Here is a 15,668-nt window from a genome sequence, read left to right on the forward strand (position 1 = left end):
ATTCAATGCATTTTGCTTTCAAATTTGAGTTGCATTGAATCTCGATCACCTCCATTTGCATATGGCTGGGTACTGAGTCAATACTTATTGAGAAAATCAAAGAAAACAAAAAAAATTGTCTTCGAGGGAACTAAAATCATTAAACCTCGTTTCAAATTCAGTTGTTAAATTTGCAATTTTTTCTGCGTATTTTTGATACGAACAGGTATCATCTAAACTTGATTTGTTCATGCTGCACGTCGGGAAGTGCGTCAAATCTTCATTTTTAAGTTGTTTTCCCCAAAGAACTAGCTGACATTTGAATGCTTTAATTATGTCAAACATGTTCGTAATGATATGATCTTTTCCTTGTAACGATAAATTTAAATCGGTTAAGTGTTTGGTTATATCAACCAAGAAAGGTAAATCTTGTATCCATATTGGACAGTAAAGCAAACTTACGTCTTGATTTTTCGTTTTTAAAAACTGACATATTTCTTCTTTCAAATCCCAGAATTGTTCGAGAATCTTGCAGCAAGATAACCAACGTACCTCGGTATAGTAGGACAAACTCGAATATTCACCATCTAACTCACTTAAGAAAGCAGTGAATTGACGCTGATTTAAACCTCGAGATCTTATGAAATTTATAACTTTTTTTATATATGACAAAACATTCTCCATATTTATTACTTTCGTGCATAGAACTTCTTGATGTATAATACAATGCATATGATGAATGTTTGAACCGTGAATTTCACTAAGTTTTTTTCTTAGTAATGCTACGAAGCCCTTGTTTTCCCGGTCATTGATGGAGCGCCATCTGTAGCTACAGAATTTAATTTTGCCAAAGGTAGATTGTATTTCTGCAGAAGTCCAAAAACACAAGTAAATATATCTTCTCCTGTGGTAGTACCAGGCATCGGTATTAGTTCGAGTAATTCCTCAAAAATGTTAAAATTCTTGTCACAAGAACGAAGAAACACTGCTAATTGAGCTTTGCCACTAATGTCCGTGCTCTCGTCACAGGCAATGGAGAAACTTTTGAAACTAGATGATTTTGCTTTGATCTGATCACTTAAATTCGCGTCTAAATCAGTAACTCTTTCCTCAACTGTATTTCAAGACAATGAAATTGATTGAAAAGCCTTCACATTTCCAGGACAAACAATTTCTCCAGCTTTCATTAGGCATTCCTTGATGAAATCACCGTCAGTAAAAGACTTCGAATGTTTAGCTATCAACTCGGACAAGACGTAGCTTGCATCTACCGCCGCTTCACTTTCTTGCAATACTTTACTAAACATGGACTGATGCTTTTTCACTCCTAACTTGAGCTCTTTCAACTTTTCTTCTCTCATTAATCCTTCGTAATTGTTATATTCCGATTTGTGTTGTTCGTAATGACGTTTAATGTTATATAACTTTGGTACATTAATAGTATTATTACATATCAAGCAGATTATTTTATCTTTTATTTCACAGCAAAAATATTTTAATTCCCATTTTACTTGGAATATTCTATGTTCGTCAGCGATTTTTCGTTTAATTTTACTACCACTTGGTTTTGATATAGACATACTGAATACAAAGGGCTGGAATAAACACGGTTAACGTTAAAAAGTTAACAAAAATTTATTCTTTCCACAAGAGATAAATCAAAATGCTGAAATATTTCTTCAAAATATTCTAACAATATCACAGAATGTCAAACGTTTAGCAAAAATCAATTCAAAACAGAGAAACTAATTCTATCTCACAGCGAAATCGCTACAAATCAATCACAGCATTAAGTAAACAAACAGTTCGCTAGAACTACAGCTACTACTGAGCTGAGTTGTTTGTTCTCGGCTTTTATAAGCTTTATAATTAATTTCTCGATTATACTGGAAACATCTATAAATATCTGGATTTTTGTGGATGGCAACAGCAATTACGAGATATTTATTTATTAGGTATTAAATGCACGCGCTGTTCTATTTTTAAACTTCCAACGCAGCTGTCTTTTCAAAAATCGTCTGCGTTGCTAAGGCAACATGAAGCAAATCTAATTACAATTCTAAATAACAAAAAAAAAAAAAAAAAAAAAAAAAAAAAAAAACTAAATAAATAAATAACTATGAAATCCGTAACAATATGAATTAAGTAATAATTAATAATAAAGCAAAGTGCATGCACATGCATGCACCAATATATCGTACAAAACTATGATTGAAAAACTGAGACCATGAGTTCGGCCACATTCGGCTATCGGGGGATGCTACAAGTTCTGAGTGCACGTGTCCCCCAAAAGCCGAAGGTAGCTGAACGCAAGCTACTCACACGCATTTGTAATTTAAGTAGTGTGTGTGTCAGCTCGCTGTGAGTAATCTAACAACACTGAATAAATTATCGTTAATTACTTAGCAGAAAACATTTCATTTTTTTCTTCGTCGGTATGTTATTTTATTATTATATATTATTATTTGCCGATATATTGGCCGGGGAGCAAAAATATTTGTTGTGGGCCGCATGCGGCCCGCGGGCCGCGAGTTTGACAACCTTGCCTTAGAGTGTTGCCATTGCTCGCTTTGAAATCGTTGAGTTTCTTAATCAAAAACTCTTATTAACAAAATATGAAATAGATAATAAAACAAATTCGAAATTCCAAATTTGGGCTTCCAGATGCCTATATTCGTGTGGAGACGTACGTCGTTTTTAATTTGATAGCTCTAGGTACCGTTGTTTTATCACAATGCGAGAAACATACATATATTTATGCAGATTCTTCGTTATTTAATTTCTTTAAACATAATACAGGGCTCTAATATTTAATATATATAATATTTAATAATTCCTTTGGATTTAGTGGCAACAAATTAAAAAGTGAATAGTCGTTTAGAGTGAATCAACGCAAAATGCCAAAATGAAATTAATAGCCGTTTTTGGCAAATTGTCGCTTTGGGCTATTAATTTTCAGCTTAATTCATGAGCTATAAATATCAGCATTTTACACTATTAGCAACTACCATAGTACAGAATACATATTAGAAAAATGCAATCAGAAAAATACTATATCAAATTTTAATAACTCCCGAGCTCTGATCTCCTTAGCTATTTAAATCTTTAGCTTGATCTTTGCTCTTGGTTTTTTTCTACAACTTTTTTCACACACTCCAACAATTTACAGATAAATAGCGTGATAAACCGTAAAGAAGAACGAAAAGTTATCTTTATCGTTAATAATTCTATTGATTGATGTTTAGCCTTCTGCTTTCAGCTGCTTTCTATTAATGGCCGTGATTTGAGACATTTGAGAGATTACGATAACTGGGCTTGTCCATGTACACAGGAGTTTTGCATATTTTTTAAACGATTTTTATTGTAATTACGAAAATATTTTACCTAAATTTTTATGTTTTAAATGTTCTTTCTGATAACTCTTATTCTTCACTATGAATATACACCGTAATTTCCAAGACAATAAAGCCTTTTGTAGTATCCGAAGAGGTACTTTATACCCTTCCTCTTGGACAACTTTCCAAACAAGGAGGTTTTAAGTCGATATTTGGGCAACCCATTTTTTAAAAGTTAAAAAGCACAAAAATACATTGGTGACAGATCAGAAGATTTAGTAGAGATATGAGTGAAGGGTATAACCTTGATTTACGTTTCTTATTCCATTTTTTTTTCCCAGGAAATTAACAGTAGATTTTGACTTGTCGTTTCTTGCTTTGTCTCGATGCAGTTCTACCGATTGATCGCACTGTGTGTAAAGAGAAGGTATTTCGTTTTTAAAAAATTGGTTATAAAATATGTTCCTGATAATACGCGAAAGTGATCTTAACATTTTCGCCACTCTCTTTTTTAATTTGCCGTTCTGTGAAAAACCAGCAACAATCATAAATCCCTTAGAAAAACTTTTTTTAGATTCCTTGAACCATGTTTTAAGATTTTCTTTCACGTCTTTGATGATAATAAATGGATCTGTTTAAGTTATTTAAGTACACCCAAAATTCGTTCATTTTGATAATGTTTTTCTATTTTTGTCCGAATAAATGTTTCGCATAAAGAATTGTACAGCTCGTTCTGCGTTCGGCGATATGTCATGGATAAAGACGATGTACGTTATGTTTATTCGCCTTTTTTAAGATTAAAATCAGCATTGATCAGTTTGGTTACAGCTAACACAGAGTATCTGAATGATTTTACAACTATTCTTGGATTTTACGGATTTCCTTTTAACATTAAAGATCTTATTTTTGCAACATTCGAAACATTCCGTTATTTCCTTGGATACGTATTTGGAACAATTTTTCTACTTGAAGCTGAATTTTGACGTATTTTTTCCTTTGTTGTTGGCACCATTACCTATCCTAGCTTTAGATATCGAAAAACCATGGCTTTCACAGTGTTTTTTAATAGCTAGATACAAATAATTTTCTTCGAAAAGAACACAAACATAGCCTTCCATCCACTGATTTTTTAAAAGCGTCATTTTTCATGGAAACAAAATTGTCAAGTGGCAGACGATATTTATACTTCCAAAAATTCGGTTGCATTTAAAAAATTTTCAAGTAGAAGATCAACAAAGAAAAATCGTCTGAAAAATGTGCGAACAACCTCTAGTATATTCAAGATATATCCAAACTAAGTCTCAGAGCTTTCTTGATGATGGTGACTGGGCCCTTAGAAACGAAATGATAGACTTTTCTTTTCCCAACCAGGCAGAGGTTAAAATATTATAAAGTTAATTAAGAATTTTTGAAATAAAAAGTTTAAAAATTAAAGTCTAAAAATTGTACAAATATTTTGCTTAGTTTCTTAAAAAAATAATGTAATTTTAAAACTTCAGATTGTAGCGTTACATAGTAAGAAAGATTTTATTACCAAAAATTTTGTTAAGAATTTAAAAATAATAAAACATAAAATTTTTAAAAATATTAAAAAAATTAAAAAATATAGAAAATTACAGCAACAACAACAAACTGTAGTCTGATGTTTATATTGGTTTTCCAATTTAATGTCTGGAATAGCTTTTGTTTAAACAATTAAGACAGATTCGAATTCAAGAATGAATTCTCAAAGATTTATTCATGCGTTATTCAAAAAATAGAAACCTTTAAATGCGTTATTCAAAAATAGAAATGTTAAATGATAGAACTGAAAATTTTGTATTATATCACTGTTAAAAATAAATGCCATATGAAAACTTTTAAAGCCATTTAGCAAAACAAAACAAACAAACAAACAAAAAAAAGTATTCGGCGTTTATAGTTTTCAATGCAAAATGGCAAAACGAAATTTATAGTCCTTCAGAGCAAATTACCCCTTTGGACTAAAAATCTGAAAGATTTCATGTTTTAAATTATGTCCAAAGGGGTTTTTTTAACGTTTTGTGTGTTATCTTTATTTATTAAATATCATGTTCTGTGTACTCAAACCATAAAATTCAGTTCGACAGCAATATCGCAAAATAATTTTAAAATACCTTTAGAATTTCTGGTACAGAATCTTCAGCGTTGAAGATAAAAATGTTTTTTTTTTTTTTCTTTCTCATACAGTGTTGTCATTGCTCGATTTAAAATCGTTGAATGTGTTAATAAAAAATTTGTTAAAGTGCTACAAAATATGAAATCGATAATAAAACAAATTCCAAATTCCAAATTAGGATTTTCAGATGCCCATAATCGGTGGAGGTTAAAATCGATGGCTCTAGTTACTGCTGTTTTACCACAATGTGAGAAATATACATACATTTATGCAGATTCTTTATTATTATTATTATTTTTTTTAAATATGGCACATATAGCGGTTAGCGTTGCTGACTGCTGTGCCGAAGGACCTGGGCTTGAATCCCGGAGAAGGTATGGATGTTTGTAAATGAGAAATGTGCGGCATGGCGGCACTCTAAATATGCGGCCACCCAAAAGTCAACTTGTGTGGTTTGGTGGAGCACTTTGGTGCTCAAGGCTATTGCTGGGGCCACCAGCGGCCGAGCGGTAACGTCGCTGAACACTGGTAGTTCGGTCCGAGGTTCGAATCCCGCGAACGGGCTGGCTGCATGGGTGTTTTCGTGGTTTTCCCCATGTGTAAAGTCTATACGAGCTAGTTTCCCTTAAAAAGTCCTCCACGAAGGCATTCCTCCCTTAAGGCAGATAGCCCTCGAGTGCTTTGTCGTAATTTAATAAACCAAACCAAGGCTATTGCTAACGGCAGGCGTATTCCAGCGCTCCTTGCCACGAGGTATTTCGTGTGCAACAACAACAAATATAACACAGGGCGATAATATTTGATGGCAACAATTTGAAAAATGAAACGGACATTTAAACCTTTCGACGCAAAATGCCAAAACGAAATTAATAGCCCTCCTGGGCTAGTGCCGTTTTGGCTAAAAAATGCTTAATTATTTAGTAGGCGGTGTAAACTTCCTTAGATCGCTTATACACAAAGCTGGCAACAAATATTTCCAGCAATTGAATTGACAACGACTTACATTTTACAAGGGCACGATATTCGTACAGTGAAACAAGTTAACACTTCATTCGAGGTATTAGAAAATGGCTTGCGAAAAGCTACCGCATAGAGGTGGAAAGGAGATGAAAACTGAATTTTCTTTTGAAAGCAAAATATTTTCCCTGTTAGAGCGTTTGGGCTGCGTTAACGATCCAGCCTACCTACCTAGATTGGAAATCCATCTCAGAAGAGCTTGATGGTAAGGCGTATGAGAGGTTCAACCTGATTTTTAATGACTTAAAAGTTTTAAATATTTCCAAACAAGTATTTCTGTGCGAGTTAGAATGCCCAATATTGGTTGAGGAGATAAAACCGATGCTGGTAGTTCGACGTGTGTTCAGATTTTAATGAACGGCTCAATGACGTTTTCATGTTAGGTGCGAATGTGAAACAGTTTCCCTTAGAAAATTCTCCTTGAAAGCATCTCTTTGAGTAAATAGATAACCCTTGCATACTTTGCTGTAATAAAATAAATAAAACTAAACTTCCGGCTTAGAAATGATCAAGAGGAATAGACTGCTGAACACAGGTAGTTTGATTCGAGTTCAGATCCCGGTGGATGGCTAGAATACACTTATCGCTTGTGTTTTTTTTAATACAGAATATGTTCGCACATTTATTAAACGATTTTGTTTTATTGTAAAAAACGATCTTTTGTTTGAAATTTTTTTCCGAACTGAAGCTATATTTTTTAAAGTAAAAATTATCGTCTGGGGCTTAACAGTTTTGTTTTCATGAAAAAATGCCGGTTGATATGTTTGCATTCTTTGCGAAGAAAATCGTTCGCATCTAGTAGTTATTAAGAAACATTGTGAAGTCAGGGTTTTTCAATATCTAAAGCTACGATAGTTAATGTTGTCAAGAACAAAGGAACAAATGTCAAAATTTAGCTTCAAATGGGAAAGTTGTTCCAAATACCTATCCAAATACCTATCCAAAGAAAAAAAAAAAAAACGGTATATTTCCAACGTTGCAAAAGTAGGATCTTTAATGTTAAAAGAAAATCCGCTAAGGACAGTTGCAAGATCATTAAAATGCTCAGTGTCAACTATAAACAAAGTGATTAATGCTGATTTTAATCTTCAAAAGGCGAAGAAACATACTGTGCATCCTCTTTTCTCGACATATCGCCGAACGCAGAACTACAGAATTCTTTATAAGAAACATTTATCCAGACAAAACTGAAAAAATGTTGTCACAATAGACGAATTTTGGATATACTTAAATGATTGCAAAGGAAAAAGATACATTTATTTTCATCAACGAGAGGGAAAAAATCTTAAAACATGATTTAAGGAATCTAAAGAATGTTTTTCTAGAGGCATTTATGATTTATGATTAAAAATAAAGAAAGCGGTGAAAAATATTATGATGAACTGCACACGTTATCAGGAACATATTTTAAACCCAATTTTCAAAGCCTTACATACCCTTTATTCATATCGCTACTACATCTCCTGATATATATCACCAATATATATTTTTGCGTTTTGGGATTTTTAAAAATCACTATGTATAAAGATAAAGAAGAATAAGGGTTATTAGACAGAACATTTAAAACATGAATATTTTGCGTAAAATATTTCCGGAATTATAATGAAAATCGTCTAAAAATTTTACGAACATCCTATCTCTTAGAAAATCCTCTACAAAGTCATCCTTTTAGCTATATATTTAATCTTCGCATAGTTTGCCTTAATCAGTTATTGAACCAATCATCTCCAAGTCGGGTTAGGATATTTTATTGGCTATGCTAAATCACTCGGTGTTCTCTTCGATGTGGTCAAAGTTATGTGTGATGAAATCAATTAACTGCAGTCTGGAATTTGGCTTCGATTTCATCTGTATCGTTTATTTTAAAGTCCAAGTACGGCTTAAATGAATTTCAGTTTTTGATTTTGTGACATTAGTGATTTGAGTTTTTCTAACATTTAGTTTTACATTAATTTATTTTCTTTTGTGCCTTGGCTTTTCACGATGCGATTTGACCAGAGGCTTATGAAAATTTTACGCAAGCGACATATAGTTTAAAACTAAGATATGATCTTAGGAAACTCATTGAAACTTGTTCCTGAATATTGCCACCTTACTCGCAGAATAATAATAAGAGTTATTGGAGCTTTGTTAACTAGTATTTCGTTGCGATCATTTCTAAATTTTTAAATATTAAATTTCCCTCTGTTCTACTTACCGTTTCATTTTAAGTTTCTGCATGTTGATAACCAAAATAAATATATTTTTAGTCCAAAGGGGCTTTGGACTATTGTTTTCGTTTTGCGATTTTGCGTTGAATCACTCTAAATGTCCGTTTCACTTTTCAAACTGTTGCCACCAAATGTTAGAGTCCTGCATTATATTTGAAGAAATTAAATAAAGAAAAATCTGCATAAACGTATGTATATTTCTCTCATTGTGATAAAACAACGGTACCTAGAGCCATCGAATTTTGAATGACGTAATCCTCCTACGAATATGGGCATGTGGAAGACCAAATTTGAAATTTGGAATTTGTTTTATGGTCGATTTCATATTTTGTAAAACGTTAACGAATTTTTGATTAACAAATTCAAGAATTTCAAAGCGAGCATTAGCAACACTCTACGGGGAAAAAAAAAAAAAAAAAAAAAAAAAAACTTTTTAATCTTCAGCGCACGGAATTGTTGTGTATCGGAAATTCTAAAGATATGCTCATTTTAAAATTATTTTGCGACATTGCTATTGAACTCGTTTCATACATCGATCAGCTTGGCCAATTTCCAGAATTTCAAAACTGCATCAAATCCGTCCAAAACCATATCCGTCTCTAATTTACAAATTTTTAATTGTTTATCTATAGAATACTAACAGCTGTATTCTTTACTATTTTATCTTTTTATATTAGCAGATTCATAGCTTTGTTTCTTAAAAACCGAGATTTCAGTATTTGGAGAACTTTTTTAGATACTTACATATTATCCCAGCGACTGGCCAAGTAATACGCTTTACGGCCAATTATGGATGACCACTTCCTTTAAAATTTCGCAGAAACAATTGGCGATTGGAGAACTTTGCCGAAATTTCCGCCAGTGGTAGATGGTATAATACATTAAGTACCCTTTCCTCATAAACGAAGTTTTCTTGTAGTCTATTTCTTTAAGTAAGTCTATTTGGGAATATCGTTTAAAATTTCGCGCGTATGTGAGAAAAAGTATACACGCAGGCTCCCGACATTCTTTGCACGGAATCCGATTCCACTTGCAATTACAACGTCCATCTACATTCTTTGCAATGCAAGGTTAATATTTTTAAGAAAAATTGTGCACCCGTCGACTGTAAAATACGTCCAGTCATTTAGTTCTTAACAGCAGAAAACATAATATTATATATCCTTCGCCAATATGTGAAGTGCACTGCCGACAATGCAATGAATGACAGTAAGTGTGAAACTGGGTGAGTTTATTCAAGGAATGTGAAGACACTGGTGACACCAAACCGGGCACATGGTTTTCATCAGTGACAGCGGATTTCAATGAGGAGAGTATCCACAATCTCGTTGTTCATTACGACTTAAGCTGAAAAATTACACAGAAAAATAGACTACTATGTTCAAATTCAGAAAAGAAATATGTTAACTTCTTTCATTCATGTAGGTAAACGGATCTTGCTTAAAAAAAACCCTCGAGTTTCTGACATGAAGAAAAGGGCAGAAAAAGAAATTCCATGATACTGACTAAATATAGGTACTTATGTATTAACGCAACCACCCTGGCGCAATTTGGCGATTTTTGATAGATAAAAAGATAAAATTTACTTATCGGGTGTAAGCTGGCGGGTTTCGTGCTTTTTTTTCTAAGAAACATTCCCAAATTATCGATAAGTCGATTAAGTCGGTAAATATTATTCCACAAATGAAAAGAAAACATACTTTAGCAATTTAAAGTACAAGTTTTAATTAATAAATAAGGTTTACATGATACATCAAAAAAGAAAATAGTTACATCCTTCTTCAAATCTTTTTGTAAATTTTACGCACGTTTCTTCTCCTCATGTACAATGCGATCTGTTTTTGCTTAAAAAATATCAGAGAATTGTGAAGACTCGGCTACATGCAAACCTCGGCAATGGCGACAATCTAGGAAACACATTTCCTCGTTGTTCTCTTCAGAAAATGTGCAGCAAAGTTCTGCATTTCGGTTGAAATTTTACAACTCTTTGGCTGATTCCACAAGTTAATATTTTAAAACTAAGAAACATCACGATTTGTTTATAAAAACCGTTGTAACTTGAGCTACAACAAAAATGAATGCATACGAAAATGGCGGCGTTGCTTCACTGTAAGACTGTTGCATGGTTGCCGGAAGAATGGTTATGAGCGTGGTTGCCAGAGTTTGGCACGTTCTAAAAATTTGGCGATTTTTACTGAGGTGGTTGAGTTAATATGTAAGTACTTAAATATAAATTTTAATGGCAGTTTGTACATTTCTTTTGCTTGTTAACAGCTGTCTAAGCGATTTTCAGTTACTGATGTTTTTCTGCTAGTGCATCTATCCGCAATATATTACTTAGCAGATGTAGAGCGCTTGCACGCCTTCTTCTATATTTTTATTAACTTTGGTTTGAATATAAAAATATAGCATATTGAAACAAGGCTAGGCAATCACTGAGAATTTTTTTTTACTCCAAAGTATTCTTTATTAGATTGAAAAAATAACGCCTCAGAGGACACATTTTCATAAAGGAATTTATCAAGATGTTAGTTCCCCTTTTTTTTCAGCAACGAAGTTATTCATTTTAATTTACTCTTCATAACTGATATTTTGTTTACCAGTTCTAGTTTGCCTATAAAGTTTTCCTCCCTCGTACCCTCATGCCTTTGTGGTGTAACTGGAAACACGCTTGACGCGTATTCGATAGGTCCGGGTGTGAGTCCTGGCGAGGCCACTGTGAATTTCTTCAATTTCCTGACTTCTAAAAATTATAAAAAAGATTTAATAAGTGGCGCCCGAACTAAAGGTGGTGGACGGTAATTGATTGTCAGCAAGATTTGGCGACTAGATCCCTTAATCCCCAGCCGCTCTTTAATAGGAGGAGTATATAAGGTATTTTGTTCCTCCTTTCCACACGCCTTCGTGGAATAACTGGAAGCCCTTTAAAAGGGGAAGTATATAGGGTATTTTCTCTCTCCTTTCTGATTGGTATAATTGGATACCCTCTAGAAGCGTATTCGAGAATTCCGGAGTTCGAATTGTGAAGACGCGGCTACATGCAAACCTCGCCAATGGCGACAATTTAGGAAACACATTTCCTCTTTGTTCTCTTCAGAAAATGTGCAGCGAAGTTCTGCATTTCTGTTGAAATTTTACAACACTTTGGCTGATTCCACAAGTTTATATTTTAAAACTAAGAAACATCACGATTTGTTTATAAAAACCGTTGGAACTTGGACTACAACAAAAAAGAATGCATACGAAAATGGCGGCCTTGCTTGACTGTAGGACTGAATGGCGGCCTTGCTTGACTGTAGGCGAAGGCATTGCGGATTTCTTAAGGACTCCAAAAAATTCTAAAAGAGAACCTATTACTGAAAAATTAGTTTTAAAATTTGAGTAACATTTGTAACGAAGTTTGATAGGAAAATGTACATTATTTTAGCTAGAATTTTTAATTTGTTCTCTTCTGATCTTCAACTCACACTTGAAGTCGAGCGGTAAAGTCGCTGAACACTGGTATTTCGATCCGAGGTTAACATCCCGCTAATGGGCTGTCTGCATGGGCATTTCGTAGTTTTTCCCATATGTATCATGTATACGAGCTAGTTTCCCGTAGAAAGTCCTCCGCGAAGGCATCCGTTCCCTTAGACATCATATAAACCAATTGATTTCTAGAAAAGTTCGATCTAACGGAAACCTTATCGAAATAAATATTCCATTCGTTTCTTGTAAAAGTATGATCATGAAAAGGAGAATTTCTTCCTAAAATTAGAATCATTGATTTCATTATAACAAACTTCTTTAAGAAAAGGGTTATCAAAATTTTGTAGGTCACCATCTGTCGAAAATAAATGAAAGTAATGTTTATAAGTGAATGTTTACGATACAGTTTTCAGAAATGCCTTTTTATTATTATTATTTTTTAAACAAAAGTTTCTTTTATAACATTCTTATCAGACAAGGACAAGAAGTTTATCAGAAGTAAACAAAACGTCAAGAGATCTTTGCGATAGCAGTTCTCTCAAAAGTGGTCTCGTGCATAAAATGCCTGTTCAAGAAATTGATTTGTTTTCTTTACAGTATTTTTAGGTAGCGTAAGCTACCATTTATAAAATAATTATTTTATTTAATTGTGCATCTAATTGCTAATTGAAATAGATTTTTTTTAGAATTGTTACGAAATTATCATTATAAGCAATGAAAAACTACTTTAAAATTGTGAGTTTTTTTCCTTAGCTTGTTGATAAAGAATTGCGCAAAGGATCGGATCTATGAAATTTACATTTTGGACTCAATAGTTTCAAAGAACTGCAAATCGAAAAGTTTTTAGCCCAAAGGGGTGTTAAAAAATCAGTCATCAAAAATCTTTCTTCAGACTACAAAGTGACTGTCTTGCAAGTGGTATTTTGTTAAGTTATTAGATATCCAGGTGACATGCGCAGTGCTTCATATTAGATGGGAATGCATATGCTGCCGATTTATGACATATATACGATGGCCCACACTTCATGTTGATGATGACAGACTATTTGTCTAAATAATCATAATCTCTGATTCTGTTGAGAGACCTACAGCTATAGCATTTGCAGTAATAGTTGCATTGTAAGGGTTTTCTCTCTTCTTACCACGTGCCTTCGTGGTTGGAAAGCAAATTCGGCTAGCAATCGAAAGGTTCCGAGTTCGAGTCCCGTGGAGAGCACGGCTAATTTTTTCCGTCTGTTGAGAAACCTAATGCTTTTACAAGTGGTTCTGTCTCCTGTTAGAGAAATCTAATGCCTTTACAAGTGGTTCCTTCTCCTAATAGAGAAATCTAATGACCCTACAAACGGTTTCATCTCCTGTTAGAGAAATCTAATGACCCTACAAGTGGTTCTGTCTCCTGTTGGAGAAACCTGATTACTCTAAAAGTGTCGACGTCTCCTGTTAGAGAAATCTATTGCCTTTACAAGTGGTTTCTTCTTCTATTAGTAAAATCTAATGACTCTACAAGTGTTTCCGTCTCCTGTTGGAGAAACCCGATAACTCTAAAAGTGTTTCCGTCTCCTGTTAGAGAAATCTACCGTCTTCTGTTGGAGAAACCTGATGACTGTAAAAGTGTTCATGTCTCCCGTTAGAGAAATCTATTGCCTTTACAAGTGGTTTCTTCTTCTATTAGAGAAATCTAATGATCCTACAAATAGTTTCATCTTCTGTTAGAGAAATCTAATTGACCGTACAAGTGGTTCCGTCTCCTGTTGGAGAAACCTGATGACTCTAAAAGTGTTTCCGTCTCCTGTTAGAGAAACCTGATGACCCTACAAGTAGTTCTGCCTTCTGTCGGAGAAACCTGATGACTCTAAAAGTGTTTCCGTCTCCTATTAGAGAAATCTAATGACTCTAAAAGTGTTTCCGTCTCCTGTTGGAGAAACCTGATAACTCTAAAAGTGTTTCCGTCTCCTGTTACAGAAATCTAATGACTCTACAAGTGGTTCTGTCTTCTGTTAGAGAAACCTGAGGACTTTACAAGTGTTTTCGTCTCCTGTTAGAGAAATCTGACGACTCTACAAGTAGTTCCGTCTCCTCTTAGAGAAATTTAATGACTATACAAGTGGCTAAAAGGTGATGGAATATAATTCACCAAGGCCAACATTCGGCGCTTCTGTCCTCTCCTCTCCAGTCACTCTTCAAGCGCGGGGAGGCCGTAGAGTTTTCCCCTCTCCTTACCACGTGTTTTCGTGATGTAAGTGGAAAGCACACTCCGCTAGCAATCAGAAGGTCCAGAATTCGACTCCTAGCGAAGGCACTGTTCATATTTCATGTCTCCTCTTTCGACACATCTTATGACTCTGGACTATTACATATCATGCAGTGTAATATCATAATCATCTTGTCTTCATTTGCAGTATGTAAGCGATATTGTCTATGGAGCCACTGATGATTTTCTTGAGATCTTCTCTAAATGTTATTTATACCATATCTAACGGTCAGGCTGTAAGTTGCCGATGAACCTCTTACGTATAATACCAACAATATGGCTTGCTTTTTACTTCCTTGTACAAAGTAAAGGAAGCACTGTAATTGCGAAATATTTAAGGTTCATATTTCAACGAAAATATCCATTCTGACCGCTCTCGAATCCATTTGAACGATGTTTTTGCGTGACATATGTACGTACGAACAGAATAAATGTACCGGATTGTAAAATGGATTTAAAGCGAACTCAGAAGAAATATTCTGCGTGACGTCTGTACGTAAAATACGCACGTATCTCGCATAACTCAAACACGAATAGCTACAGAACGTCGAAATTTTATATGTGGGGTTGCTATAACATGTAATTGTGCACCTCCTGTTTGGGTTGCAATCTTCTTAACCAAACGTATATAAATATGTATGTATACTCATTGTATTACCCGGCTCGGTTGGCTTAGTTTTTTTATTCTTGTATGCGTGGTAAACTGTGCATATTTTGCTTTAAAAGTGTTTTAATTATACTGTCTAGGCTTTTATGTCGTTAGTTCATCTGAATGCAACAGTTGTAAAATTATCAACAATTTAAATTTTTAAGCGGGGCTAAGCCTAATAAAGCCGCCATTTGTTTACATTTGAAATTCTCAGTGGAACAGTGAATTAAGATAATTTGTGCACCAACTTCAGTGCCTTTTGGGGGAGTGGTACCCAAAGTAAACTTTCAATTTCATGCACCGAAAAATCTGTTTTTCTGCCCGCTGGCCGAATGGCTTGTTTTCATAAATTCTTTCATGTGATTCAGTAGCATTACAGATTTCTTTCGTGACACTATTGCCATATGTGCACTATGATGATTTCTTTAAAGTATGATATAAGTTTAATTATTTAAATAAATAATGCATTTAGTGAAATTATATCTGTTCTGAACAGAAAGAGCCACACTTTTGTATTTCGAAATTCAGTAATTTTTTCCATTTACAATATGCGTCAAATAAAAGGTTTTATTAATTATTAATACAATATGCGTCAAATAAAAGGTTTTATTTATTAATTAAG

At 33.9% G+C, this 15,668-nt stretch overlaps 1 protein-coding gene across 1 annotated transcript in view; it reads left to right on the forward strand.

Moving 5' to 3' along the window:
- The window catches only part of LOC118205111 (snake venom 5'-nucleotidase-like), a 76,805-nt gene that overhangs the window by 4,709 nt on the left and 56,428 nt on the right, over positions 1-15,668 (forward strand). The window lies entirely within an intron of this gene.

This window comes from Stegodyphus dumicola, chromosome 11, assembly GCF_044657685.1.
Source record: "Stegodyphus dumicola isolate Sdum_Otavi_A_Nest chromosome 11, ASM4465768v1".
In the NCBI taxonomy this organism is placed as follows: Eukaryota; Metazoa; Arthropoda; class Arachnida; order Araneae; family Eresidae; genus Stegodyphus; species Stegodyphus dumicola.